Genomic DNA, 10,000 nt, shown 5'->3' with positions numbered 1-10,000 from the left:
TGGAGAAACAGTAAACCAAAAACAGATCCAGCAAATGAAAAGTTAAAAAATGAGAAGAAAAGAAAAAAACAGTGAATAAACAAGTGATCCACCAAATGAAAGGATAGAAAAGGAAAAAAAAGCAGGAAAAGCAAAGGTAAAAAAGAATGTGGGAAAAACAGGGAAAAACTGATCCACCGAATGAGTGACTAAAACAAGTGGAAAGAAAACGATAAAACAGTAAATAGAAGTAGAAAAGTGAAAAGGAAATGAGAAAACAGCAAAAAGGACAAAATATCCACCAAATGCAAAGGTAAAAGGAGGGGAAAAAAACAGGAAAAAAGGGCTAAAAACAACTGATTCACCAGATGTAAAACTAAGAAAATGAAAGGGAAAACAAGACAAACAGGGGAAAAAAAAAGTGATCCATCAAATACATAGCTGGAAAAGTGAAAAAAAGCAGTGAAATGACCAAATGATCCATCAAAAGCAAGGTTAAGAAAAAAAAGAAAGAAAAGGAACAAAGAGTGAAAAAATAAGAAAAACAAGACAAACAGTAAAAAATATAAGTGATCCACCAAATGCAAAGCTAGAAAAGTGAAAAAAAGCAGAAAAAAGCAGCAAAAATACAAAATGATCCACCAAAGGCAAATTTAAAGTAAAAAAAAAGAAGAACAGGAGCAAATAATGAAATAAATAAGAAAGATAAGAACAAACAAAAAAAAACAAATGATCCACCATATGCAAAGCTAGGAAAGTGAAAAGAAAACAGGAAAACAGTAAAATAAATGATCCATCCAAGAAAAAAAAACAAGAAAATAAAAAAAAAATAGTAGGAAAACAATTGATTCACTAAATGCAAAGCTAAAAAGTCTGGAAAATAGGACAAAGAGTAAAAAAATAAACAAGAAAACAATTAAAGAGAAAAGCAGGAAAAGCAGGAAAATCAATGAAGAAAAAACTGATTCACCAAATACAAAGCTAAGAAAAGAGAAAATAAAAAAAAAAACAAGAAAAAAAGTAAGCAAAAAGTGATCCACCAAATATAAAGGTAAAAAAGTGAAAATAAAAACAAAAAACAGGAAAAAAAAACATTGAACAAAAAAAAAATGATCCACCAAATGCAAAACTAAAACAACTGAAAAGAAAACACACAAAAAAACAGCAAATAAACAACTGATCCACCAAATGCAGAGATTAAAAAAGGGAAAAGAAAACGAGAAAATAGCAAAATAACAAGAGGTCCACCAAATGCAAAAGCAAAAAATCAAAACAAAAAATAATCGATCCACAAAATACAAGGCTGAAAAAATGAACAAAAGACAACAAAACAGCGATCCAACGAAGAAAAAGTGACAAAGAGTAAAGTAGAGAACAATGATCCCACAAAAAGCTAAAGGGCAGAGCGATGATCCTGCCTCCGGTGCCGCAAGACCTCAGCAAAAAGCCTGCCTGTATCAGATCACTGCCAAGGGGTCTGCGGATCCTCACGACACTCTACCAACCTCAAGTAGCGTGTAAACCCGAGTAGCCTGCGCGCACACACACCCACACACTCACACATACACACACACACACACACACACACACACACACACACACACACACACACACACACACACATACACACACACACACACACACACACGCACACACACCCAGCCACTCACTTCACGTCACGCTATCCATCTCGATCCGGCAACGCTAATGAACACAAAGGAAGCACGCAAGAGTTAGCCAGACTGTATCACTCTTTACTTTTTCATTGGTTTTATTTGACTCGTGAATCTTTCGTGTCTTTCTGTCTATTCTTTCTTCCTTTAATCTCTTCAGTACCAGGACATTATATATATATATATATATATATATATATATATATATATATATATATATATATATATATATATATATATATATATATATTCTGGTTACTATTTGGTGATTTTATACAGCTTCAGAAACTTATGTTTGGGTTAAAATAGTGAAGACTCTGGCCATTAATCTTCTGATCTCCATAGACCCTTCCTAATGTCAATAAAATAATCTAATAGTAAAGACTTTGGCCATTAATGTTCTGACCTCCGTAGACCCTTCCTAATGTCAATAAAATGGTCTAATCGTGAAGACTGGCCATTAACCTTTAAAACTCACATAGATCCTTCCTAATGCAAATAAAATCGCCTAATCATACACAAAAATCAAAGTAAAAATGCGTCTTTGTACTGAAGGAGTTAACTTGAACTGTCTCTGAATCTCACTGAGGTATAACAGTTAGCCAGTACCTTCACTCTTTCATGAATCTTACAGGTGAACTTCTGAATTTTCCCGCCTATTTCTTGCTTTATTTCCTCCCGTGACTTGAATTGTCTTGAGAGAGGACTGCCGGGTTGTCGTAACTGAAACACACAATGAGAAATAACCAGGTCCTTCACTTTTAAATCCTTTACACTGACTAACTTTTGAATGTTCAGCTTCTTTCCATTCCATTCGTTCTTCCTATCAGATGTACTGTCTTAACACCTTCAGTACTGGGACAAATTTTTACCTTGAGATTTGTGTACGATTAGACCATTTTATTGACACTAGGAAGGGTCTATGGAGGTCAGAAGATTAAACCCTTCACTACTATGACGCATTTTCATATTCACTCTCCTTACTATTTGGTGATTTTATACAGCTTCAGAAACTCATGTGTTGAATCAAAATAGTGAAATCTTTGGCCATTAATCTTCTGACCTCCATAGACCCTTTCCTAATTTCAATAAAAATGGTCTAATCGTACACAAATCTCAAGGTAAAAATGTGTCCCAGTATTGAAGCGGTTATTAGCCACGGTCTTCACTATTTTAATCACCCACATGAGTTTTTGAAGCTGTATAAAATCTCCAAATAACAAACAGAATGAATACGGAAACGGGTCATGCTATTCAAAGGGGTTGAGAGAGAGAGAGAGAGAGAGAGAGAGAGAGAGAGAGAGAGAGAGAGAGAGAGAGAGAGAGAGAGAGAGAGAGAGAGAGAGAGAGAGAAAGTGTCAGGACATCTTCAAAATTCAACTTTTTTCTCTTTATTTTTTGGGATAATATAAAGAACCGGCATAGTTGTAGTCTCTCTCTCTCTCTCTCTCTCTCTCTCTCTCTCTTTCCTCTGTTTTCTTGTACCATTCTTTAAACACTGAAATGAAGAATCTGAAAACATGTTACTACTTAAAAGACTGTTTGTGAAAAGTTTCGTTATATAATCTAAAATAACAGAGAGAGAGAGAGAGAGAGAGAGAGAGAGAGAGAGAGAGAGAGAGAGAGAGAGAGAGAGAGAGAGAGGGTGGCGGTGAAATCCTATCTCTTCTTGTGGTTGGCACTTCTCGTTTGTTGATATTGGAGGGATTAGTGATGCCGCCCACACCTGGCACTGCCCCGCCCCACATGGCACTGCCCCGCCCGCCCCACCCCACCCCATACAGGAGAGAGAGAGAGAGAGAGAGAGAGAGAGAGAGAGAGAGAGAGAGAGAGAGAGAGAGAGAGAGAGAGAGAGATGGTGATATTTTGTGGTCTTGTTGTCTTAGCTGGAGCGTTTTACCAGAGAGAGAGAGAGAGAGAGAGAGAATATCAGGCTCGGGTTGCTTGGGAGGGAGAGAGAGGATCCTCCATCATTGTCATAATATCTCTCTCTCTCTCTCTCTCTCTCTCTCTCTCTCTCTCTTATCAAACTCTTTATTCTTTCCTCTCTCTCTCTCTCTCTCTCTCTCTCTCTCTCTCTCTCTCTCGACTCGCACTTATTTACCCTCTCCCTCCCCTCATTCATCCCCTCTTCCCTCCTCCTTCCCCTCTCTCTCCTTTCCCCTCAGTTCTCTCCTCTCCTTGCCACTCCCAATCTCCCTCAGATCCATTCTCACGCACCCTCCCCTCTCTCTCCTCCCTTCCCCTCCTCCTCCTCCTCCTCCTCCTCCTCCTCCTGCACTGCTAAGAGGAGGGAATGGGGTAGTCGGGCATTTTCAGTCCCCCTCCTCCTCCTCCTCCTCCTCCTCCTCCTCCTCCTTCTGAGACAAGGACAGGCCACCACACTAATAACAAACTGAGAGAGAGAGAGAGAGAGAGAGAGAGAGAGAGAGAGAGAGAGAGAGAGAGAGAGAGAGAGAGAGAGAGAGAGAGTCAACATTTACCAACGAAAGAGAAAAAGTACATAATGAATATTCAAGATGACATTATTGTTTTCATTAATTTCACCCTTTTGATTTTGATTTTAATTTCTTATCGTTTTCTTTCATTTATTTCTCTTTCTTATTTTTTCTGTTTTTTTTTTTCTCGTCCTTTTTTTCTTCCTCTTCTTTTTCCTTCTATTTCTTCTCTCTCTCCTTATCACTTTTTGTATACTTCGCTTTCCTTCTATCAATTTTCTTTCTTCTCAACGTCTTCTGTTTATTCCTACAATCCCCTCCTCCTCCTCCTCCTCCTCCTTCTCCTCCTCCTCCTCCTCCTCCTCCACCTTCTCCTCTTCTTTCTCTCAGTACCTCCCAGTGAAATTAATGTGTTTTTCATATACCATTATCTCTAACTTCCATTCATGACTCTCTCTCTCTCTCTCTCTCTCTCTCTCTCTCTCTCTCTCCATATAATTGCACCATCTGTTCGTCCCATCTTCCTCACTTCCCTTCCCCCTATCTTGTCTCCCTTTCCTTCCCTTCCCTTCTCTTCCCAACTTCCCTTTCCTCTTCCTCCCCCTCCCTTTATTACGTACTTTTCCTCCTTTCCCTCCATTCTTCTAATTCCTTCTCCTCCTCCTGTTCTTCTTCATCTTCTTCCTTAGTGCATAAAAAGTTAATCGTTTTCTTCTTAGTCTTCTCTATTTTTTCTGATTATCTTTGTTCGTTGTCGCTTTTATTATTTTCTTTCTTTCGCTTGTCTCTCTCTCTCTCTCTCTCTCTCTCTCTCTCTCTCTCTCTCTCTCTCTCTCTCTCTTCTTTCTGTTTATTATCTTTTTTTTTATCCTTCCCTTCTCATGTTGTGTAATTTTATCCTTCTTCATCTCCCTCGTTCTATTTCTTTAATTCTTTACTCTATTCCTCTTACACTTTTATTTCACTGTTGTTTGGTTTTCTTTCTCTCATTTTTCTTCATCTTTTTCCTTCTCTCAATTCCTCCTATCATGTATTTCGTCAGCCACTCCTTCAGGTATTTTGTTGTGACTATTATTAGTTCTCCTACAAATCCTTTGTCAGTTTCCCCCTTCAGGTATCAGGCAGTCACTTAATTTCCCTTGATTTCAACGCCCTGTTTTGTCCCTTTTCATCCCTTCGTCACCCACTGAGGTTTCTTCGTGAGTTTCCCTTCGCCAGCGCCTTCTACATCACCTCCGTCACTGAATCCGTCTGCTCTTTATAACACCTCCGTCCACCGTCTATATTACTGCAGCTTCACGTACATCATACCTCCATCAGCCCTTTCTACACCTCCTTCGTCACCTACTCCGTCAACAATACTACTACCGCAACACTAATAGTTCTTCCGTCACTCGTTCATCAGCCCTTCTTCTGTGCCTTCTATAACAACCCTCGTCTGCAATTCCTACATCACCTCCTTCATCCTCCAGTCACCCCACCTTCAGCTTCTTCGTCAGCCACTTCAACTCTTCTATCATTCCCTCGTCAACTCCTGCAATATCTTTCCTACATCGCCTGCATCACTCCTCCGTCAGCCCTTCGTCAGCCGCTCCGTCACACCTCCGTCAGAACACAAGCAGCAGGTCTCCGTGGAAATAACAAACAACAGTGACGGGGCGCCGTGGCTCCCTGGGCGGCGGTGACGTAACGCTACCATTGTGACGCTGGGATGCTGACGCCCCCTGCAGTGCCGCTCTCTCTCTCTCTCTCTCTCTCTCTCTCTCTCTGTGGTTGTGTATTTTTTGGTTGACTTTTGTTGATTTCAAGTTCTCGTTTTCTTTGCGATCTGAATGGCAAGATATGACTGAAGGTTTCGTCTCTCTCTCTCTCTCTCTCTCTCTCTCTCTCTCTCTCTCTCTCTCTCTCTCTCGCCATCAACATTTCCGTCTGTCAACATTGGTGTTGGTGGTGACGATGATGGTTGCGGTGGTGGTGGTGGTGGTGGTGGTGGTGGTGGTGGTGGTGGTGGTGGTGGTTGTGGTGGTGTTGATGGAAATATTAAAACGCATAAACATTTCATTTGTCCAATGCAGTTGAGGGAGACACCAAGCAGTGTTTACCCCGCCTGACCTTGTGTGTGTGTATGTATGTGTGTGTGTGTGTGTGTGTGTGTGTGTGTGTGTGTGTGTGTGTGTGTGTGTGTGTGTAACTTCCCAGAACAGTCAAGGAGGAGAGGAGGAGGTCCCACCCACTCTCTCTCTCTCTCTCTCTCTCTCTCTCTCTCTCTCTCTCTCTCTCATCCCAGGAATAACTGAATAAATAACTTGCTCACGTTTCTCTTCATCAACTCTTGCACAATATTGTTCTTTTTGTGTTTGTGTGATTAACATTCATTATATTTTTCCTTGAAGTGTTTTTAAAAAGATAGGAGTGGTGGTGGTGATAGTAGTAGTAGTAGTAGTAGAAATAGAAGTGCTAGTTTAATGTATCTTTATCAATAACCCTATATAATTTCAGATGGAGGCCGGCGGAGGGACCAGAAAAGAAGAAGTAGGAGGAGAAAGAAGAGGAGGAGGAAGGAAAGACGCAGCGGTACTCCTAGAGAGGCGAAGGACGTGATAGAGACAAGTCACTCCTAGGACTTCATACAATAAGTTACCTGAATACTCTATAGTGTTATAACGCACCAGGTGAGCGAGGACATCCCAGGGTTCATGTGTACCCCTTCTCCTTCCACCCGGCGCCCCGATGTACACCCGAGTGCCGCTCTGTAGAGGGGTGGAAGTGTCCTTGTGTTCCTCGCGGTAGTGCAAAAGTGTGCCTCCAACTTCGGCTGTTACATAGTGATTAGAACTGACGCTGAGGCTCTGTGTGAGTGTGTGTGTGTGTGTGTGTGTGTGTGTGTGTGTGTGTTGCTCCCTCGCTCCCGTGCACTGTAGCTGTTCTTTCTACGACTTCCCACTTCAGTCATCCACTCCTCCACTTCTGATGACAAACACCACACGACAAGTCAATCAGTCAATTAATCAGTCAGCCAGTCAGTCATACAGTTCTCCAGTCAGACAGTAAGATCCACTCAACCAGTCAGTCAACCAGTTCTTCAGTCAACCAAAGTCAGTCATCCAGCAAGCCATCCAGTCAGCCAACCAGTCATCCAACCAGTTCCAGTCAACTAAACAGTCATCCAGCAAAGCCATCCAGTCAGTCAGCCGGTCAACCAGTCACCCAATTATCTTCTTCCACCAATATCCACCTGTCTCTTGAGTCCTTGTACCCATCCACGCATCCAGTCATCCACCAAACCTCCACTTCGCCACCTGGTCACCCACACCTGCTGCCCGTCACCTGAACGCCTCTAATTAAGGTGAGAGAGAGAGAGAGAGAGAGAGAGAGAGAGAGAGAGAGAGAGAGAGAGAGAGAGAGTGTTACTTGTTGGTTTTGCATGAAAGGAATGACATGTAAGAAAAAATGATAATATTTTTGTAATATAAATTAATCTCTCTCTCTCTCTCTCTCTCTCTCTCTCTCTCTCTCTCGGAAAACTAATACCACTCCACATTTTCTTTCTTTCAGGGTTCACTGCGGCTGTCTGAACACACACACACACACACACACACACACACACACACACACACACACACGAGAGGACGCCTGACGAAGATCCCAAACTATAAAAACCTACACTAAGAAGGATTTCAGGGACTATCCTACCATCCTCACTCGCTTCCTTCACTCTGCTTGCCTTTACTGGTTGTTGGTTCAAGGAATTGTGTTGGAGTGGTGTGAGAGAGAGAGAGAGAGAGAGAGAGAGAGAGAGAGAGTGTGTGTGTGTGTGTGTGTGTGTGTGTGTGTGTGTGTGTGGAGGGTGTAGTAGTAATGAAAACGACTCTCTCTCTCTCTCTCTCTCTCTCTCTCTCTCTCTCTCTCTCTCTCTCTCTCTCATTCGTGTACTTAAAGCTGTCTTCGAAAAGCTTAATTATAAGAATGTACTTAAATTCAGATGCAAAACAGTGCTAATAAGCTTCACAAATCGACCATTTACTTACCTACGTGTACTTATCGATGTACTTAATTCACACAGTCATGTACTTAAGAGAGGCTGGTGACGTGAAGAGTGTTAGTAGTAAAGCTGAGATGTGTTAAGTGAACCACACACACACACACACACACACACACACACACACACACACACACACACACACACACACACACACACACGTTATTATCCTAAGATGTCTGTATGTATAAGGTTTTAGGTTGTTCTTAGTATTAATTTGTATAAAGAAATGATGACAGAAGTAACACCACGTGGGATTGTCGAATTTTAAAAAGACTGTTGCTTATTTTGTGTGATTATATGAACGTGATTTTGTTGCCCTTTCTCTCTCTCTCTCTCTCTCTCTCTCTCTCTCTCTCTCTCTCTCTCTCTCTCTCTCTCTCTCTCTTATTTTTCTTTTTTGGGTTTTAGTTTGTTTATTTTCACTTATTTTATTTTTCACTTTTCTTAGAGACATTATTTAATTCCCTTTCCCACGTGTTGTTACTTCTGGCGACTTACCCAACCATCCCCCACCCACCCCCCTACCACCCCCTGCCAATCTATCATACCCTGCCATCTCTAACCCTACCAATACTTCCCTACTCTTACTAACTCTCAACCAAACCCTTACGAAACCTTAACTAGTCTTTCTCAACCCTACCAAACAGTCTTACCCATCTTTAACTTCCCTGCCAATCCTCAACCTTACTTTCCCCTACCAGACCCTGCTAATCATTTCCAAAATCTACCAATACCAATCTACAACCTTACCCCTGCGAAACCTTTCCAGTCTTTTCCAACCCTACCAAACACTTCTACCCATCCTTACCTTCCCCTACCAGCTCTCAACCTTAGTTTCCCCTACCAAACCCTACCAAACCAATCCCCAACCCTACCAAACCTTAACCGGTCATTCCCTAACCCTGCCAAACAGTCCTACCCATCCTTACCTTGCCCTTCCAATCCTTAACCTTACTTTCCCCTACCAAACCCTGCCAATCCTAACTCTTACCATTACTTTATAACCTCCAACCATCCCTGCCAAACCTCAACTTCCTCCCATCACCCTCCTAAACCCTGCCAAACCCTGCCAAACCCTGCTAAACCCTGCCAAACCCTGCCAAACCTTACCAATCCCCTACCTATAGATACATAACCTAGTACCTCACCAGGTGTATATACTAGTTAAGGTGAGGACAGGTGTAACAGAGTAATGACCTGATGATGATGATGATATGTAATGATGGTGATGACGCCAGTGCAAAATCTCAGGTATTACTGCTATTACTATGGTCTCTCTCTCTCTCTCTCTCTCTCTCTCTCTCTCTCTCTCTCTCTCTCTCTTCTCTTGTTATTCAGATGAAAAATATGACGATGATGACAATGGCATGATGATGATGATGATGATGATGATGATGATGATGATGATGATGAACGTCCAATATTGTACTGTAATAAAAGAACATTATTTTCCACCTTCTTTTTTTATCCTTTCCACAAAAAAAAAAAATAAATAAATAAATAAATAAATAAAAAAAAAAGAAATAAATATTGACACCTCAACTACAAGATTATTTCCTCAGCTTCCCCCGAAAAAAATAAAGGAATATAAAAAAAAAACAATATCTTAACAATAAAATTTCCTTTTCATCATTTCTAGAACAACAAAATGAGGGGAAAAATATCTAAACAGTTCCTTATATTAGTTTCCCTCTCCGTTTTCCTTCATATGTGATTATCAACCCTCATTTTTTCACTTCTCTATTTACAAACTCAAAATGTACTTATGTGAAGGCGTTCCTAAGGTGATCCTGACGAGAGAAAGGTAAGTGAGGGGAGGAAGGTAAGAGGAGACCAGGTGAGAGGAAAGAAAGTGAGGGGCGACAGGA

At 41.2% G+C, this 10,000-nt stretch overlaps 1 protein-coding gene across 1 annotated transcript in view; it reads left to right on the top strand.

Annotated features, from left to right (window-relative positions):
• LOC123499180 (twist-related protein 2-like) overlaps positions 1-7,896 on the top strand; it is a 26,197-nt gene extending 18,301 nt beyond the window's left edge. Inside the window, exons 2-3 of the mRNA XM_045246889.1 lie at positions 6,590-7,436; positions 7,646-7,896. The gene's annotated coding sequence lies outside the window, so the exon portion shown is untranslated. The remainder of the gene's footprint in view (positions 1-6,589; positions 7,437-7,645) is intronic.
• The last annotated feature ends 2,104 nt before the right edge of the window (positions 7,897-10,000 follow it).

This window comes from Portunus trituberculatus, chromosome 49, assembly GCF_017591435.1.
Source record: "Portunus trituberculatus isolate SZX2019 chromosome 49, ASM1759143v1, whole genome shotgun sequence".
NCBI lineage: Eukaryota > Metazoa > Arthropoda > Malacostraca > Decapoda > Portunidae > Portunus > Portunus trituberculatus.
This window is presented reverse-complemented; position numbering and strand designations above follow the sequence as displayed.